Source organism: Triturus cristatus, chromosome 5_2 (genome assembly GCF_964204655.1).
Source record: "Triturus cristatus chromosome 5_2, aTriCri1.1, whole genome shotgun sequence".
Classification (NCBI taxonomy): domain Eukaryota; kingdom Metazoa; phylum Chordata; class Amphibia; order Caudata; family Salamandridae; genus Triturus; species Triturus cristatus.
In genome coordinates this window covers 267,014,412-267,033,786 of record NC_140588.1, presented here as the reverse complement: position 1 = coordinate 267,033,786, position 19,375 = coordinate 267,014,412, and the positions used below count along the sequence as shown (strand labels likewise).

The 19,375-nt window shown below is 43.3% G+C and overlaps 1 protein-coding gene across 1 annotated transcript in view; it reads right to left on the bottom strand.

The window, feature by feature from the left end:
* LOC146822856 (uncharacterized) overlaps nt 1–19,375 on the bottom strand; it is a 90,796-nt gene that overhangs the window by 70,177 nt on the left and 1,244 nt on the right. The gene's annotated exons all lie outside the window — the stretch shown is intronic.

The following is a 19,375-nucleotide window of genomic DNA, read 5'->3' as shown; positions in this document are numbered from 1 at the left end:
AAAAAATATTTTCCACCGTTTGAAGCTCTACACAATCCTTGTATCCCCAGATTTTAGACCCATATTTTGAGATAGCAATACTCTTGGCTTCGTATATGTTTAACATTGCTTGCACAGGCTTGGTGCACAACCTACGAGCAAAATCAAGCACCGCAACCATCGATCTTGCCATAGTATTTCTCTTTGCCTTCCTTTGTGGGGCAATGAGCTCCTGTCTTCAAATAAGACGCCTAGATACGGGAATGTAGTAACCCTAGTTATTTTGTTTCCTTCGCACAAAAACTTTTTGGGTTTTCTTGGCTTCACTCCCATAATCATAGTGTGTGATTTAAAAAAATTTACATTCAGGTCCAATGAGCCCATAAAATCAGCAAAGGAGTTCAGAAGGCACTGTAGACCCACCGTTGTGCGTGCGAGTAAAGCAGCGTCATCGGCATATAGATGTGCCCGGGAACAATCGATCTCCACACGTGGGATATCCTTACTGGCTCCGCACAAGGCAGAGCCTAGGTTGTTAATATAAAGGGAAAACAGAAGGTGAGCCAAAATATAGCCCTGTCGGACTCCTCTCATAATACCGATCTCTTGCATAAAATTACCCTTTTGGTCAAACTTAACTGTGGCCAAAAGATCCCTGTGCAGGTCTGACACGAAGTACACAATGTTTTTGTCCATGCCCAATGAGAGTAGCAGCTCCCAGAGTTTGGATCTGTTCACCCGGTCAAAGGCCGAGGACAGATCCATAAAAGCAAGATGGAGTGTCCCTTTCTTTGCTATAGTATATTTACCTACCAAAAGATGTAGGTTAAGACACTGATCCAAGGTGCCCCTGCCTTTCCTAAAACCATATTGAAGGTTTGACAAGACATTGTGTTCGTTAATCCAATCTGTTAATTTACTAAGGACCACTCTGTCTAACACCTTAACCGCAGAGTCAATCAATGATATTGGCCTATAACATTTGGGATCTCCTCTCTGCCCTTTTTTAAAAACTGGAACAATAATTGACTTTGAACAGGATCTTGGCAAACTGTATTGACACGCCATGTTATATACATTTACCAATATTTTTGACCAAAATGTAATATCCACCCTGAAAAGATCAGCAGGGACCCCATCCAGACCAGGTGCTTTATTGCACGTCATTTGGGCAAAGGCCGCAGCCACTTCAATTTCAGAACAATCCATGCTATATGCTGCTGCCATACGTGTGGGGCCTATATCTTTCTGGTCTGGCTGATCACCGTAAATGTTTTTAAAATGGTTAAACCACAGCTCTTCCAATACATTACATTCAACTGTGGTGCCCCCAAGACCAGAAAAGAAAGGTTTATTTACAATGTCCCAGAATTTCGCACTGTTCTTAATGACATCTACGGACAGCAGTTCATTCCAGCCTTCATGTTTGATCTCTGATTTTCAAAGACGCAAAGCCTGCTTGTACTCTTTCCTCAGAGCAGCTATTAAGATTCTATCTTGAGGTTTTTGTTTTAAAACCGACACAAATTTCTGATGGGCAGTTGAACAATTATGATCAAACCACCTCTCGCCGTTATTGATACATTCCTTATTAGGATAAGAGAGGGCACTAGCTACCTGCTTACAAATCCTGTCAAACACTGTAATAATCTCAATTCCTCCTTGGCTACCCCCGTGACATATAACTATCTCATTCCCTACACTGTTTAATAAATAATTTAGGAACAGATCTTGTACAAACGTTGCCCATTTAAGCCTACTGCCTTGATCCCTGGTTTTTATGGTAGATGCTGAGACGATATTCTCCATTTTAGTCGTGTCCTTAAGGCACCCTCGTAAAGAGAAGTGAATGGGATTATGGTCACAATAATGTGACCATTGAGTGGCATAATTCAATACCAGGGGAATTAGGGTTGTATTGAGAAATATGTAATCGATTGTAGAAAACATATCCCTGCCCTTAAAGGAGGGAATACCAGCCTTGTCCTCAGACAGGTTTGGATATACCTATCCAAATTCAGCTAGAAAATCCTCTAAATACCCCCCCCCCCTTGTTGAGTGTGTTCAAAATGTTTCTCTAAATAAGAACCTGGGCCAAGGTCGTCCTAGACCTGACAATTTGTTTTTGCACAAGTGAATATTAAAATCTCCCAGAAAAATGATTGAAAACTGGGTGACTTGTTTCTTACTATATAACTCTAAAAAGTGATTTAAACTGCATAAGTGTTTATTTATACACGATGTTTCAAAAGAATTATAAAAACTAAGAACAAGTTCTTCGGGTGCATTCACGGGGATGATCTCATCCGCTAGACAGTTAATGGACCCAGAATCCAGTTTACTATGATTACCCCTGACATTTAGGGAGATCAATGTTAATAAACCACCCTTCGGATGGCCCGCTACAGAGGGTTGTGCAGCCTCCGAATAGGTTGTGTAACCGTCAAGCCAAAATGTGTTCTCGGTTTCCCAAGTTTCTTGAAGCCCCACTATATCATACTCCCTTACTAGACCAAGCCACCTAGGATTATCTCTCTTGTTCTTTAAACTCGCTGTATTCCAACTGAGTATTTTAGAGGTTTCTTTCGGTCTTCCTTCCTCCCTTGTTAGTGTACTCGGGATAGAAGTGCCCTGATTTAACTGATACAAACCAGGCGTAGAGGGATTTTTTGATAATCAGACGTTGGAATCTAACTGGCTCAGGGTGCAAAATGTGATTGCTAATTCTAAGGTATTCTCTACTGCTCTTTCACACATACCAACCTCTGGTGTTAACAAACTTAAGGTTTGATAATTCGGATTCAGAGGGAAAAAGGGGCTGTCCCTGTTATTACATCTATTGCCCAACCCTTTGTATGTTATCTCTGGAGGGTAACAAGACAGGGATGTAAGATTTCTAGCCTGATGTCTTACAACCGGGCGATAAAAGTGCCCAAGGGGGAGCACTTTAATACCCATGATTACTTCCCTCTTCAAAAAGGAAGCCAGCTATGTCAGCCATGTTGAAGTTTACAATGACACAGTCACCCTCATCCGTCTTCATACCCTGACCAACCCATCCCACCCGCCTAGCCATTATATTGTGGGATGATGCTTTTGCCTCGCCATCAGACTACTTGGCATACCAAAATTTGACTTTACGAATCAATTCATCAGGGGTCTCATTTATATTGTCTTTTAGGTGAGGTACCCCTACTAACACCGCAGTTAAAGGGGTGGCCTCTGGGGGTAAATGAAGCCTGCATGTATCCCCAGCCCCCTGCATGGAGGAGTTACTCCGCTCTCTATGAACAAGGGTTTCTCGCTCTTCAGGCAGTAAGTGGGACCTCAAGAGAATTTGTTGAGCAACCAGCTGCTGTGACTCTTTTTTATTATTCCCTATTTTATTGTGGTCAGGTTTTGGAACCCCAGAGTATTGGATGGTATGTTGAGCCCCCTCGATGATGCGGCCTGTAGCAAGCATCAGGCCATTTGAACACTGTGCACCACATTACTCAATGCATTGTTAACATCATTATCTTTTAACCCTAGTTTGCACTCCCTTATCTCACTTAGTTTCAGATCAATAGAGGCGAGTTTAGTCAGAATGTCGTCAAAAACACTTTTGATACAAGTAGTCAAGTTTACTTTTAGAGTGCCCAAAAAGGTTTCAAAGCGTGTTTGAATAAAGTCACCTACTACACATCTCCACCCAGGCTTCTCCCATTTGTAATTTCAGGGCCCTGAGTAGAAGTTGTGGGGCATTGTACGACCTGGGTTGAAACGCCCTCCTCCACATCAAAAACTGTCTCTCTGATAACAACAGGTATTTCATGTTGTGAGGCTTCCGTTGGGGTAGTAGTGGGTTACTGCCAACTCTGGATCCCCCCTTGTCCTAACTGCTTCTCAACATCAAGGATTTCCTCGTTTAATTCCCCAACAGCTGTCGTTAAATATCAGATGATTGAAGCACAGTTTTCCGGGATCCTGGATTTCACTTTACCCCCATCGCTATTAGAAGGCAATTTTTTGCTTACCCATGCCGATTTACAGATAGAACAGAGCTGGCCCAGCTCAGCCTCTGTCAGGCGCTGATGGGTGCAGACGGGCCTTCCCTTGGCCTGGGCATGCCCGCGTGCGGCCTGCGCTGCGGGAACCCGCCACGTGGGAGCCCGTGCTGGAATTTAAAGCACCTCCTTGCGCTATGGATGACGTTGGCGGCTTCTTGCCGCAGGGAGGCCTGGCTCTTGTGGTCCCGGTTGCAGCAGAGGCAGCAGTGGCAGAAAGGTAATTACGGGCGTCCCGGTCTGCGGGACCCCGCGCTGGTATTTAAAGCACCTCCTGGTGCTATGGATGACATTGATGGCTTCTTGCCGCAAGGAGGCCTGGCTCTTGTGGTCCCGGTTGCAGCAGAGACAGCAGTGGCAGAAAGGTAATTACGGACGTCCCGCTGGAATTTAAAGTGCCTCCTGGCGCTATGGATGATTTTGGCGGCTTCTCGCCGCAGGGAGGCCTGGCTCTTATGGTCCCGGTTGCAGCAGAGGCAGCCATGGCAGAAAGGTTATTACGGGCGTCCCGCGCTGCGGGAGTCCGCGCTAGAATTGAAGCGCCTCCTGGCGCTATGGATGACATTGGCGGCTTCTCACTACAGGGAGGCCTGGCTCTTGTGGTGATTGCGGTAATTACGGGCGTCCCTGTTTTTTTCCTCATTTCACTTGCGAGCGAGCGCGTCTTCCCACCGCCCACAACAGAGTCAAGCTGATTGGCAAGGATCCACTCTTGAGAGAGCTCGCCGGTTGCGGGCGGCTCGCTTCCCTTTACCCCTCAAGCACGACGTGGAATCGAGCTCCCTCTCCATTTTAGGAGTATCCGAAAGCCCGTTAGAGGAAAATACCTTGGCAACGTCGTCCCGTTGCCAAGGATCATTCCTCATAACAATGACTCCATGATCACTGTCTTATGAGGCTACGACCTAGTTTCCATAGTAACCGACAGCTGCAGGTGCAAAGACCTTTGTCTCCATAGTTACCGACAGCAGCTGATCGCACGAGCATGAGCATTTACAGTGACAGTTGCTCTGCTTCGTCGATCAGCTGCTGCCACATACGAGAGTACTCTAACAGTCATTACTATTGAAATGAATTATCAAACATTGCCTTTCTGATTTACCCCATTTAAGGAGATAAAGAGCCTATCCTGTTATTAAGTGTTTAACAAAGAGCTGAGACTAAGCAGATCTAAAGATCTGACTGCCCTATTACCTCCAATTTGATAACAAATCATAATTGGCCTTTCTCTTTCTCTTAAACAAATTACATTTATTTAAAATAGTTTTCTTAACATTCAGAGAACCCTTTTTCTAAATAAGCCATTTTATTACCTAATATCACTAAAAATGTCTGATATTGATTCTGATGATACGGTAGCCCCCATCCCTAATATGAATAATGAGGCTTTCAAGAAAATTATTCACAGAGAGATGAGATCTTGTACGCCATCCAAAAGATCCCTCCCTACAGAGGAGGATGACGTTACAGAAAGCTCAAGCCTACAAGTCATTGACAAGCTCACTGAAAGGGGGAAATAACTAAAGAGGAATAAACATTTTGAATACCCAAAACCCCTGAGCATGATGGGAGGTCTAGCACCTCAAACAATACGGGAGGTCCCAGCACCTCAACTATTAATGGAGTTCCTCGCACCTCAAACTGCTCAGGTGTCCTTAGAGGCACAAATTAGCCTGGTGTCCACAGCAGCACAAAACATATGGGTGTCCTTAGCGGCACAAACTATCAAAGAGCTCACACAACTTTACAGATAATAAATTAGAGATGACAAAACTACTAACATCTTTGATAAATATGTCCTCGATCTAGATGAAGATGATCACAAATTGAATAGCCAACCTACTGAAGACGAACTTCCGTAATCCTCCAAGGACAATATAGTTAACCTTTTGGGTGAAGAAATTTTCTTACCCTACAAAATTAAACACCCGAGAAGCTCGGAAATTGTGGCCACAAGATCATGTAGCCAAATTTATTAAGAAATGGCTCAGGAACCTACTTGAGAAAGATACTCAAAACATTCTCAGAGCTGAATGCTCAAGACCCTCTATTCAAGAAAAAATCTGTCAGACCCCCAACCTCGATCCAAAACTAATTAAATTCCTCTTCAAACTCGGGAACGACCCCAGGAAAGGGACGGAGAGGGCTTTTAAAGCCTGTCAAGACCATCTACTCGATGTCTTTGGTCCTTTGGCCCGGATTATTGATACTGCTGAAGAGAGCCATATTAATGGCACGCCCCTAGATACGGAGCTAATCCAGGGAAGGAGCCAGAGAGTAATGATCCTTCTGGGAAATGCTAATGCCAGTCTCAACGGCAAAAGAAGAAGGGTAGTCCTTAAAAAAATAAACCTCAAACCGAGTGATATGGCAGACAAGGAACCTTCCCAAAACCCTAAAGGTTTACTCTTCGGTGAAGACATGATCAAATCCCTTGGCAAATATGTGTCAACCTTCACGGCACTGGACAAAGCGCACCACAATATGAGACGTGTGTTCAACCCAAACCTTTTTGGAAGGCCTGGAGGAAAGGGACTCTCTTCCAGCCACTTCAACCCAAGGCCCTATTCGAGGTTCAGAGGTTTCGGAAGAGGTTTCCAATCAGTCAACCCTCCCCAATTCTACCCGCAGAGAGGGTGAGGTTCACGCAACAGAGGGTTCAGATCACATGGAGGTTCCAACAACTTTCAGAGTGAGTAGAGTACCCCCTCTAATTTCTTCTTCCCCCTCAAAAGGTGGGAGGCATACTCAAATTCTTCTATCAGAATTGGAAATTAATCACTCAGGACCCATGGGTATTAAACACTATCAAAGGTTTCATGATAGATTTTGTAGAAATACCTACACAAGCATCTCACCCGAAGGACATTCCACTGACAAAGGAACAACAAAAAATAGTAGAGGAGGAAATAACCTCAATGCTCCAGAAAGGGGCTTTAATACAAGTACCATGGGAGTCAATGAGATGTGTAAGTACACTCTTCCTCATTCAGAAAAATGACAAGGGATGGAGACCCATTATAAATCTCAGGGAACTAAACACATTTCTAGTTTAAAGGCACTTCCAGATGGAGGGCATCCACCTCCTGAGACACCTATTACTGGAAGGGGACTGGTTAGTCAAACTAGATTTAAAGGATGCATACTTTACAATCCTGATGGCTAAAGAACATCAACCCTTTCTTTAGTTTATCTGGAACAACAATCTGTTCCAATTTCAAGCCCTTCCTTTCGGGCTATCTTCTGCCCCCGGATGTTTCATCAAGGTTATGCGGACAATCGTCTCACTCCTAAGAAAAAGAGGTATTCGACTAATTGTATACCTGGACGACATCCTCATCATGTCCCAACACCACACACAAATAATTCAAGACCTGAAGCTCAGGATTCATTATAAACAAAGATAACTCAATACTGACTCCCTCCAGATCCCTGGAGTTCTTAGGGTTCACAGTAGACACAACAAAATACCTCCTTTTACTACCCTCAAAGAAAATAACCAACATCAGAATGGAAATAAGGTTTGTTTTGAAACATGAAAGCCTAACTCTAAGGGAATTAGCCAGACTCCTGGGCCTTCTTTCTTCATCTATTCAAGCCACCTTTCAGGGTCCTCTGAATTACCAAGCTCTTCAAAGGGTAAAAGCAAGAGCTCTAAGGTCTGGCCTTTGGTTCGGAGATCGGATAACCCTAGATCAGGATGCAAAATCAGAACTGACTTGGTGGCAAGAGAATTTTGATGCCTGTAATGGCAAAGCCATGTTTGGGTCAGCACCAGAATTCATCCTGGAATCAGATGCAAGCCTTCATGGTTGGGGAGCTTGTCTTCTTGATCAGAATACAGGTGGCATCTGGTCACAAGCAGAGTGTTCTCATCAAATAAACTACCTAGAACTGACTGCTGATTTATATGCACTGATGAGCTTCAAACATTCCCTCCAAGGGAGATCATTCATTCTGAAGATGGACAATATGTCAGCGGTGGCATATATAGATCATCTAGGGGGGACAAAATCAGCAGATCTCTCGAACTTAGCCAAGGAACTTTGGATGTGTTGCCTGGAGCACAAGATTGCTCTAAGAGTTGAATACCTCACAGGGAAGTTAAACGTATCTGCAGATTGGAACTCGAGATTCCTATTAGATCACAGCGATTGGAAACTCAACGTAATCGCCGTCAGGGCTCTCAACAAAATATGGGGCCCCTGAGAAATAGACCTGTTCACGAGCAGACTAACCTTCCAGTTAGAGAAATACTTCAGCTGGATGCCAGACCTGGGTGCTCTTGCAGTAAACACCTTTATCCAACCCTGGAAAGAATTCCCAGCATATGCATTTCCACCTTTTGCCATTCAGAGAGTTCTACAGAAGATAAGACAAGATCAATGCTCTCTAGTACTAATAACCCCCTTTTGGCCATCTCAGGCATGGTTCCCCACGACGCTGGAATTGGCTTGCAACATTCCCTTTTTAATTCCAGCCGAGGTTGAGCTCCTATCAGACGTAGATGGAAGAGAATACCCCTTAGTACAGATCGGGAGTTTGTTCCTTCTTGCCTGGAAAGTGTCAGGATTTCAGATGAAGTGTCTGGATATTTGTCGACAGCTGCAACTCTCCTCGGAGAATCATGGGCCCATGGCAGGCACTATAGGTATAACAACATTTGGAGAAAATGGGTACGTTGGTGCCTGGAGAGGAACATGGATTCCGTGGAGGCACCTATCGTACACATACTAAACTTCCTTGTAGAACAATTTGAAAGGGGTCACAGTTATAGAATTATTAATTGTTATAGATCAGCTATCTCTGCAGGTCATGCTCTAGTCAATGGTAGGTAAGAACGTCATAGTTTGCAGAGTCTTAAAAAGTATCAGACAAAGGAGACCTCCTAAACCCAAGTACGAGTCACTGTGGGACGTAAAACTAATTTTAGACCTTTTCACAAATTGGCCGCATAACACACATTTAGATAGGAAAAGTCTATCCCTTAAACTCGCAACCTTGTTGTGCTTAAACTCATGCCGAAGGGCTTCTGATGACAAAGCTCTTGAAGCTACAAATAGATCTTACAATATGTTTGGTGTTAAATTTGAGTTAGTTAATTAACTAAAACCATGTCAGATTCCATTTTTTATCCACGTTTTGACCTATGCAAAAAACTCTGTGTTGTAGACTGCATGAAAGAGTACGATTGCAGAATGAATGTTCTTCATGCTGACGGTGTAAACCAATTATTTATATCCTTCGTCAAACCAATAAAAAGCTATAACTTCTGCTTCTATAGCCAGATGGGTTAAATCTGCAATGAAATGAATTAGCAGGCATTGGCTTAAAGAAATTCCAAGCTCACTCCCTCAGAGGTGCTATGGCCAGTGAATCCTTCTGGACTGGAGGTAAGTTAGATGACATCCTTAAGGCGGCCGACTGGTCTAATGCAAACACAATTGCACAACATTACTGCAAACCAATTAAACACATGTCTGATGTAGTCTTGCAAAGCTACCAAAAGGCATAATGGTAGCCTCCAGTCTTGTTATTAAATTGTGATTCTCCTATTACCATGGCGAGCAAATTTGTATTTCACTAAAGACACGGAGGCTAACATTATCCCATCCATACCCTCCTATGGGTGGTTAAGTCTTATTCTGTTCACTAGATGGTATATATTTCATATCCAAGTGTCTTTAATTGGTTTATTTAAATAACATTTTGATGTATAGAGATGTATTGCTTGTCTTTGTCATCTTTTCTACCTCTCATTCCAATGGGGTACTTATACCTCTCTTCATTTCAGGTAACTCTTCATAATTAATTCACGATCCAATGTTTGAACTTCCTGGATCTTCCTTGTTTTTCGTTCTTACTGGTTTTAAAGAAGATGAGCAAAACATTAAAAAAATATAAAAAAGAGAAGAATATTTTTTTTTAACTATTTCCTATTTCTCCACATTTAAAAGTGGCAGACTGTTCTGTTTTCATGCCTATTGAATGTTCTTAATGTTCTGTTCTGGAACCTTTTCACTTTGTGATGTAATGCTTTCAAGTGGCTGCTTGGAGTTACATCAAAAGAATTATGCATAACGTTAGCCTCCGTGTCTTTATTGACATCTAGATGCTCTTGTTAGGGTAATAGGAGAATCACAATTTCAATTCACTAAAATATCTGGGGTTGCGGAAGGGACATCACTCACTTTGACATGCCCTTTATGAAATCACAGGAAGTCATCTCATGACAATTTTCATTGGTTAACTTTCCAGGAAGTGATATATTTGAACTTGAAAGCAATACAATAAAAGCAAGCTACCATAATAGTAGCAAATACACTAAAATAGATAATAAGATGTAAGTTTTCACAAATATCTAAAGGAGGATGCAGCATTGTATGCCCAAGATACAACAGTGCAATCATCTAATGCTGACGTGAATTCATCATATTTCCAGACACAGCCTCAAATGCCCAGCCGTAAAAAGTAATGTAAATTACATAATTATATGCCGAGCAGTGGGGGCTGCCACAAACAAAGGGTGGTGGGGCGGGTGGAGGGAGCGTGGGGGGTAACACAGAGCGGGGTGTTAGGAATAATATATCAAAAATAAAAAGAATTTATCTGAAGCCACCGGCTGCCACCCGAAGTCGTGTTGTGACTCGTCTCCTCTTTCTGGTCCCAGCAGTCCCTGGCACAGACTCCCTTCCAATCCCGGTCCTGTAGAGGAGTGTGGGGATTGGCCTGAACGAGCTGGAAAGATGCTCCGCTCAGGCCAGAGTGTCTGTGGGGGTTTTTCCAGCCCAGGCTGGAGAAACCTAAGTGCGCATGTGTGTTTTGGTTGGCCTGAGATGGCACACTTAGGGAGTCGCAGATAACACTCCTCATCCCATGCACCACCCCCCCCCCCTGCACAAGCTGGCTCAGAGTCAGCAGATGAAAAATAAAACAATGCTAGAACATCGTTTTATTTTTCATTTGCTGGCTCTGAGCCAAGCAGTGGGGCGATGCTCCTCTGCAATTGCGGAGGAGCCGCCGCTGATGCCCAGGCAAAACTTTTATAAGCTCAGCCAGAGTCCTCTGTTTCCCAAACACAAACTCTCTTTGACCAGGTATAACCTAACATGGCCTGCTACAGCCTCATAAAAGCATATGTGCAGACTCCTCTCTGTCTCACAATCAGTCTGCACACAGACTGCATGGATCCACACCATGGATACAATTATTGTCCTCTTTCTGATTATTTTTATGATGATGATTATTATTATTACTATTATTATTATTGTTGTTATTGGTTTTTATTATTAATATTGTTGTTATTATTACAATGAGTGTTATTAACCCCTTCAGAGCCACGCCCTTTCCCCCTCCTGTGCCGGGCGTTGCACTAGTGGGTGGGGTTCATGACGAGATAGTCTCGTCATGGGCACAGCGCAACCGTGCTCCATGACGAGACTATCTCGTCATGGGCACTGAAGAGGTTAATGTTAATAATAATAATAATAATAATAATAATAATAATAATAATAATAATAATGATACTAATAATAAAAATACCAAAGACCTGTTAATGCACTATAGATGTTTTCTGGATCCGTTTGGATTTTCAGAGATTTTTTAGACAATTGTAAGTAGAATATTCTGAAAGCATATTTTTGGTTCCAGGTATGAAGCACTGTATAAAAACAAGTTATTCATTTTATTATTATTACTTGTTTATATACAGTGCCACTAGCCACACTTCTGCAAATTCTAAGCAGTGTAAATTATCGATATTGGTATCATGAACTGATTGTAATAACACTTTTACTCAGTTAATCCTTAAAATGCTGAATATAGCTATGTTCTAGTGTTTTTTAAGGGTGGTCCAGGTGTCATAACAATGCTTATCTCTTCGTTTCAACACTAAATTGCGGAATTACCAATCTAAAGGCCCCTCCACAGCGGTTGCTCTATATTTCTTTTAACAATAAAGCATATAGTGCTTGACTGACCTGCTTGAGATCTGATCTGTCTTTTGCAGCAGCAATGCTTGTGTGGCACTGCCATGCAACTCTTAAAGCCATTTGGCATTGGTCAGTTGCACTCAACCCTTTTCAGCATACACACCACCATGGGCAGAGAGCAATGGGCAAATGAAATCCCATTTTTCCCAGGATACACACACATATACTCAGAGGCCCATCTCTATGGCGCCAGGCACTGAACCTGTGACCTGGCAGGTCATTACTTTTTGCAACCTTGTATTTAGACACTTAAAACTGGGTGAAAACAAAACTGAAAGCTGATGTAGTAAACGTGTCAGTAGCTGTAGCTTTGTTCATTGCTTTCAACACAAGCAGGTTGCGCTACAGCGGAATTCTTGTTTTTCTTTTTCAGAAATAAAACATCACACAGCGAGCCTTGTCTGGGGACTCAGGGACACTGCCAGGGGTTGCAAAGCGCAAGCCAGGAGTCACAGCTGCGACTCATGGTGACCCCTGATTGACGTACATGACGGTATCAGTAGTTATGGTAAGGGAAAGCGACTATCAGAAGAACATCAAAGAATCTGAGATTTGTCTCCCATACTCACTCTCAGGTAGTGCAGGAAATGAGGCAGTCATAACCCGGAAATGGGACATATTATTGAGCCGGATCTAGGATCCAGGCATCTGCAGTGAATGTCCTAAATATTTCCCAGTGCAAATTGCCAACAGAGGACACATTAGGCTGCATCATTTGTTGTCGTCTGCTCTGGTTTCTGTTTGAAGCTGCAACCTGCTGATGGCGAAGGTGGTTTCTTATTTTCACCTCCTGCTTGGCTCAATTCGAAGGCCTCACTTTAAAGTCACCCGCCCTCCCGTTGCTGGAGTCTCATCCTGGCTAAGAGCTATCTGGAGCCAATTGCCTGGATGCCAATGTCTTGGAGGGAAACACAGGCACTCAGCTTGTTATCTATTCACAAGTGATTAAGAGAGACTATATTTCATTTTTGACTTATTTCACAACTTATGGAATAGATATCCATGCTTGTAAGAATGCCAGATATAGCTACCTTAATATGTATTCCATTATTCCATACAATTAACGATTTGAATAGCACTTGCTAATGTATTTTTATTTAATTTCTTTTAAAGCACTACCCATTTCTATGTACAATGTCAGAGTGCTTTACCTCTCTCACGAACACACACACACGCGCACACACACACGCGCACACACACACTATACAGAGACAATGAATCTTTCAAAACTGTAAATCAATGTTCAGAAATGGTTGCGTAAGACAGTGTTACAAGGTTTAGGGGTTACTTTACATCAATATTGGTAAAAACACGAAGTCATAATTTAAAATGTAACACAGAGGTTGGGGTTGTATGGACCAACTTTAATTACTATCCAAAGGAACCACTTTTATATGTGTTAGAATAATTAAGTATTGAGAAAAATAACCTATGCCTAGCAGTTTGTGTGCAACTCCTTGATGTTGGTCCATACCTCACTGTGCTAGAGTAGGATTGTAACTTATGATGTACAAGTAACAAAAGGATCGCTGTGACAATAGCTGAAACCCACTTAACTATCTACACAAAATACAAATCTGTGATCTGCATGTTACACATTGTGCTTGCAGTAGGCACTCTATCCCTCTATGCTACTTGATGAGCCAAAAGGGTGATAAGATAAAATAAAGATCTCTCCATCAAGTACATTAACCACCAGTCATCTCTTCCTTATTATAATATTATGAACATTCTTGGGTAGATCTCTGCAGCAGGTGCCTTACTCCATAGGATATTTCACAAGCGTTGGCAAAGCCAATAGGTCGCGCCTGTACAAGAGTTATTGACTTTGGCAATGTGTTTTCCATGTTGTACACCAGTATGGCTGCTTTTCAGCATGGCTAAAAGTTAGTGGTGTGGAGTGTCCTAGAGTGGAGTGGGGAGAGTAGAGGGGTGTACACTGGATTTGTTAGCGTATAGTGTTGTAGATTGGAGTAATGGTAGTACAGTGTTATAGAGTTGAGTAGAGGACGTAGAGTTCAGTGGTTTAGTGTCATAGAGTGCAGTGTCATAAACTGCAGCAGCATCGAGTGGAGTGGTGTAGAGTGGAGTGCCATAGAATGGAGTGGAGTGGACTAGGGGGAGTGGGTTGGAGTGGATTGAGGTAGTGGGGTGGATTGTATTGTGGTAGATTGGGGTTCATTGGATTGGGGTAGAGTGGGTTGAATTGAGTTTAGTGGGCTGGATTGGAGTGGGTAGACTGGATGGAGTGGACTGCAGTGGGGTGGATTTAAATGGGATGAGGTGGATTTGCTGTGGCGAATTGGAGTAGGTAGATTAGATTGGTATGGGGCAGATTGGGTTGGGGTGCGTTGGATTAGAGTAGGGTGGTTTAGAGTGGGGTGAATTAAAGTGGAGTGGAAAGGGTAGATTAGACCGGACTGGAGGGGGTGGATTGGATTGGGGTGGATTGGAGTAGAATGAATTGGATTGGAGTGGGGTAGATTGGAGTGTGGTGAGGAAGATTGAATGGATTGAGTGTGATGGATTGACTGAACTTGGGTGTGGTGGATTGGATTGGGGTGGATTGGACTGCAGTGGAGTGGACTAGATGGGGTGGATTAGATTGGAGTGGGGTGGGGTGGATAGAAATGGGGTGGGTTGGGACAGAATGGATTAGGGTGGGGTGGATTGGACAATAGTTGGGTGGGGTGGAGTGCAGTGGGGTGAATTTGATTGACATGTGGTGGGGTGGATTGGAATGGAGTAGATTTGACTGCAGTGCAGTGGATTGTGTTGAAGTGAGGGGGATTTACATTGAGTGGAGTGGATTGAATCGGGGTGGATTGGTTTGGGGTGAGGTGAAATGGACTGGGGTAGAAGTGGAATGGGTGGATTGAATAGAGGTGGATTGCACTGGGATAGGGTGGATTGCAGTGGGTAGATTGGATTTGGCTGGATTGGTGTGTATTGGATTGGAGTGAGGTGGATTGGATTGAAGTGAGGTAGATTGCATTGGGGTGAGGTGAGGTGGATTGGATTGGAGTGGGGTGGATTGGAGTGGGGCAGGCTGTTTTGGACTGGAGTGGGGCAGAATGGAGTGGGGCCTATTGGAGTGAGGCATAGTGTTTTGGTTTGGAGTGGGGCACATTTTTTTGATTGGAGTGGGCTTGATTGTTTTGGATTGGGGTGGGTCAGATTGGAGTGAGGCAAATTGTTTTGGATTGAAGTGGGGCAAGTTGTTTTTGTTTGAGTGGGGCATATTGCTTTAGATTGGAGTGGGGCAGATTATTGTGGGGCAGTATAGAGTGGGGCAGATTGTGTTTGATTGGAGTAGGGTTAATTTTGGTGGGAGTGGGGTAGATTGGATTGGGGTTAGGTGGATTGGAGTGGGGTAGATTGGATTGGGAGGATTGGATTAGTGTGGTGTAGGTTGGATTGGATTGGAATGGCGTGAATTGTGATGGATTGGAGAGGGGTGTATTGGGATGGAGAAGATGGATTGGGGTAAGGTGGACTAGATTGGGGTCGAGTAGGGTGGATTGGAGTGGGGCACATTGGAGTGGGGCAGATTGCAGTTGTGCATGTTTTTTTGGATTAACGTGGGGCAGAATGGAGTGGAGCAGATTGTTTTGGATTGAGTGGGGCAGATTTTTTCTGATTGGAGTGGGCAAATTGTTTTGGATTGGAGTGCTGCATATTGAAGTGGGGCAAATTGTTTTAGATTGGAGTGGGTCTGAACTGTGGTGGTGAAGTGAGGTAAAGAACAATGATGGATTCAACCCAGATCTGTGTCGGGGGTGAGTGTCTGAAAAGTTTTAGCACTCCGTCCATCATCTCCTTGTCATTACTTTAGATTTGAGTGGCACAGACTGTTTTGGAATTGGAGGGGGGCAGATTGGAGTGGGGCATATTGAAGTGGGGGATATTGTTTTACATTTGTGTTGGGAAGATTGGAGTGGTGCATATTGTTTTAGATGGGAGTGGAGAATATTTGAGTAAGGTAGATTGTTTTGAATTGGAGTATGGAAGATTGGAGTGGGCAGATTGTTTTGGATTGGAGTGGGGCAGAATGCAGTGGAGCAGATTGTTTTGGAGTGCAGCAGATTGCTTAAGATTGGAGTATGGAAGATTTGAGTGGGCAGATTGTTTTGGATTAGAGTGGGATAGTTTTGGATTAGAGTGGAGCGATTTACAGTTAGGCAGATTGGAGTGGGAAGGCTTTGGAGGATTGGAGTGTGATGCATTTGAGTGGGTTGGACTGGGGTGAGTGGTTTGGATTGGAGTGGGCCGGATTGGATTGGTCTGGGTTGGATTGAATGGAGTGGGGCGGATTGGTGTGGGGTGAGGTGCGGTGCATTGGCATGGATTGGAGTGGGGCAGATTGGAGTGGGACAGATTGGAGTAGGGTGGATTGGAGTGGCCTGCATGATTATGTTTGAAAGCATCATTTCAGAAATTACATATAAGAAAGAAACACTGTCGCTTTGCAATAAAATAACCCTCATCTTTTGAGAACAGCGCCCACAAGGAAAAACAAAAGAAAACATGAGTGCGAAATGAGAAAAGAAGACTTGGAAAATTAAAAGAAACTTAACTATAGAAACTAAATCTTTCCAAATTTGTTTGCCCTGCTGGGCATGTTTTTGCCAGTCACACATCTTCTGTTTGCAGGGTAATAAAAGTTAAACAGAGCAAAATACTACCTCAATCATGTCAGGAGCAGCTGTTTAAGCTGAATCAATCAGTGCTTTGTCCCTGCTCCACAGAGGGGAATAAAAATGACGTTAGGCCTGCCATGACAAATTACAAGGCTGTAAAGAAGAGCGCCATGCAGGCCAACAAATGGTGAGTAGCGGCGTGCTCCAAGAACTTTTTTGCATAAAACATTGTTTCACAAGGTAGACGCATGTGCTAGCGCATGCTCTTACAGGCTTGAACCTAATAATCTGTTTTATTTTCACATTTTTCCTTATCACAAATTGATTTACAGACTTCACCAATCATGACTCAATCCCCTTTCTGTTGCCAGAACATGACCTTCAATTTATGTGACTTCAGTGTATTTTTTTTAATTTCAAGCAAAACCCTGGGGATTCGCCTCTCATGCCTCCATCCCAACTTGACTGTGATTGAAAGCAGCCTCTTGGCAGAGTTCTCACCTAGTGACATTTTGGGAGTCTGCCTTTGAAAATACATGGCTGAATGCACACTTGTTGTTGTGTTCCATATGGCATATCCTTTAGGATAGTGCACAGGGTTGAGCTAGAATTTGTGCTGCAGAAGCAATGTTACTGAGGTCCAGAGACCTGAGGGGCCCTCTGAACCCTGATTATTGCTTTATTTCACAGCTAAAACAGGTGGAAAGAGGCCCATTCCCTCCATAGCACCAGGGGCAGCTCCTCCATTTGAGCGGAGGAACGTCTCCCCACTTACAAATCCCCCCAAAGCCTGAGATAAAAAATAAAATGGTAATTCATTATCGTTTAATTTTTCATCCTCCCGTCCTAAACAGAGCTTCAGGATGGGGGCGGGACTGCTGCTGAATGACAGCAGACGGGAGGAGGGTGCGCTGTATGTGCACTTTTAAAAGTGCGTTAGTCCCTTTGGGCAGCTGTCTTGAGACGGCCAGCCAGACATGTGCACTTTGAAACGTCTAACCCAGCTATCCTTAGACAGCTGGGTTAATGCAAGTGCAGGCCTCCAGAGCACTGTGGGGCACCAAGTGATGCCACTCCCTCCAATAAGGCTGCTGCTCTCACAGCATAAGAGCAGCACCAGGATTGGTCTAGGGAGTTTCCTGGTGGCCGAGCTTCAGTTGCAATAGTTCCGGAACGGGAGGATCTGTCCTATGGTAAGTTTACTTTCAATATATTTTAAGCTTATTTGTGCACATGCACCTGTTTCTTTTTATGTTTTTTTTATTTTATTTGAGCACATGCGCCACCCTTCCTCCCTGTTGATGCCAGCCGCCACTGCCTAGCACTAAGGCCAATGACACACTGGCTATGTCACTGGTAGAGAAGTAATGTTTCCACAAATTAATCACACACTTGTCTCTCTTGTCTGAACTGGCTGGATGTAATGAAACTTGACACAGGGTACCGAATGCCCTCATATCATTGCATGGTTGTTTCTAAAACTATTAATTGGGCCAACCTATAATATCAATGTGGTGCTACCAAAAGAGGTGCATTTTCAATGCAATTGCTTGAGATCAGGGAGGTTAGTGGTCATGATGTTAACATTATATGTCCCGTTTGCTGTCACTTTTGTTGCACTGTTGCCATTAACTTTCCAGGGCAAGACTAGGGAAGCAAATGCAACCCTGGCACCAATGCTCAAACTTGACCTGCTCCCTTCGAACCCTCGTGCAATATCTTTCAATCCATCCATTCTCTCTCTCTTTCTCTCCTCTCTCTCTCTCTTCTCCCTGTCGACCGCTTTCTCTCTATCTTCCTAATCTTTCCTACTCTCTCTCTCTCTAGAACAGGGGTCTCTAACCTTTTCTGTAGTGAGAGCTACTTCTGATTAGTGAAAATCATCTTGAGCTACGGAAGGTAAACAACTAGAGCATTGTTACCAGACACCAGACACCCCCACGCCCAGCTTCATTTACTCTGAGCCTAATGTCCAAAGAGTCAGATACAATGGGTTAAAGTTTGACTTGGGGCACTATGACAGGGCTGCCATGTGTGTCAGTGAAATCGTGGTCTTTGGAGATGTATGAACATGTGTGCATATGAAAGGAATATATTTCTTTGGGTGACTGAAAGCCCGTGTCGTATGTCCTTGCAGCACAATACATACCTTTCACTATATGTAACATATATAACACAAACATACAATCATTTTTTAAATGGGAGAAATTTAAAATGCAGAAAAATGTTCTGCAAAAATATTCATACTGTGGAACATTTTTCTGCACTTTGAATTTATCTCATTTAAAAAAGTGGTTGCATTTTTCAGTAATACTTATGTTTACTGTCCACACGGTGCAAGAGGTCTGTTGTTTGTAATACTTTGAAATGGGAGAAAATTAAAATGAGGAGTTAACTTAACCATTAAGGTAACTTTCCATTTACATTTTCTCCTATTTAAAAGCATTACGAAACATAATTTTGTGCACAGCTCCAATAACAAGTTGACAAGTGCATTTATTAAGAGTTAAATACCTCAGTGCTCCAGTTGTTGATCTCTGTGCCCTTGGTTCATAAATCTGACTGAGCACAACTCCTTATCAGGCTCTGCTATCTGCAGCCTGATAATAATGTAAAATAAACACAGGCTTCCCTTAACATTAAAATAATGTATTAACTTGTGCCTATTTAAAAATGAACCCAAGGCTGTGAGCTACTCTGGGAGCTACTGGTAGCTCAC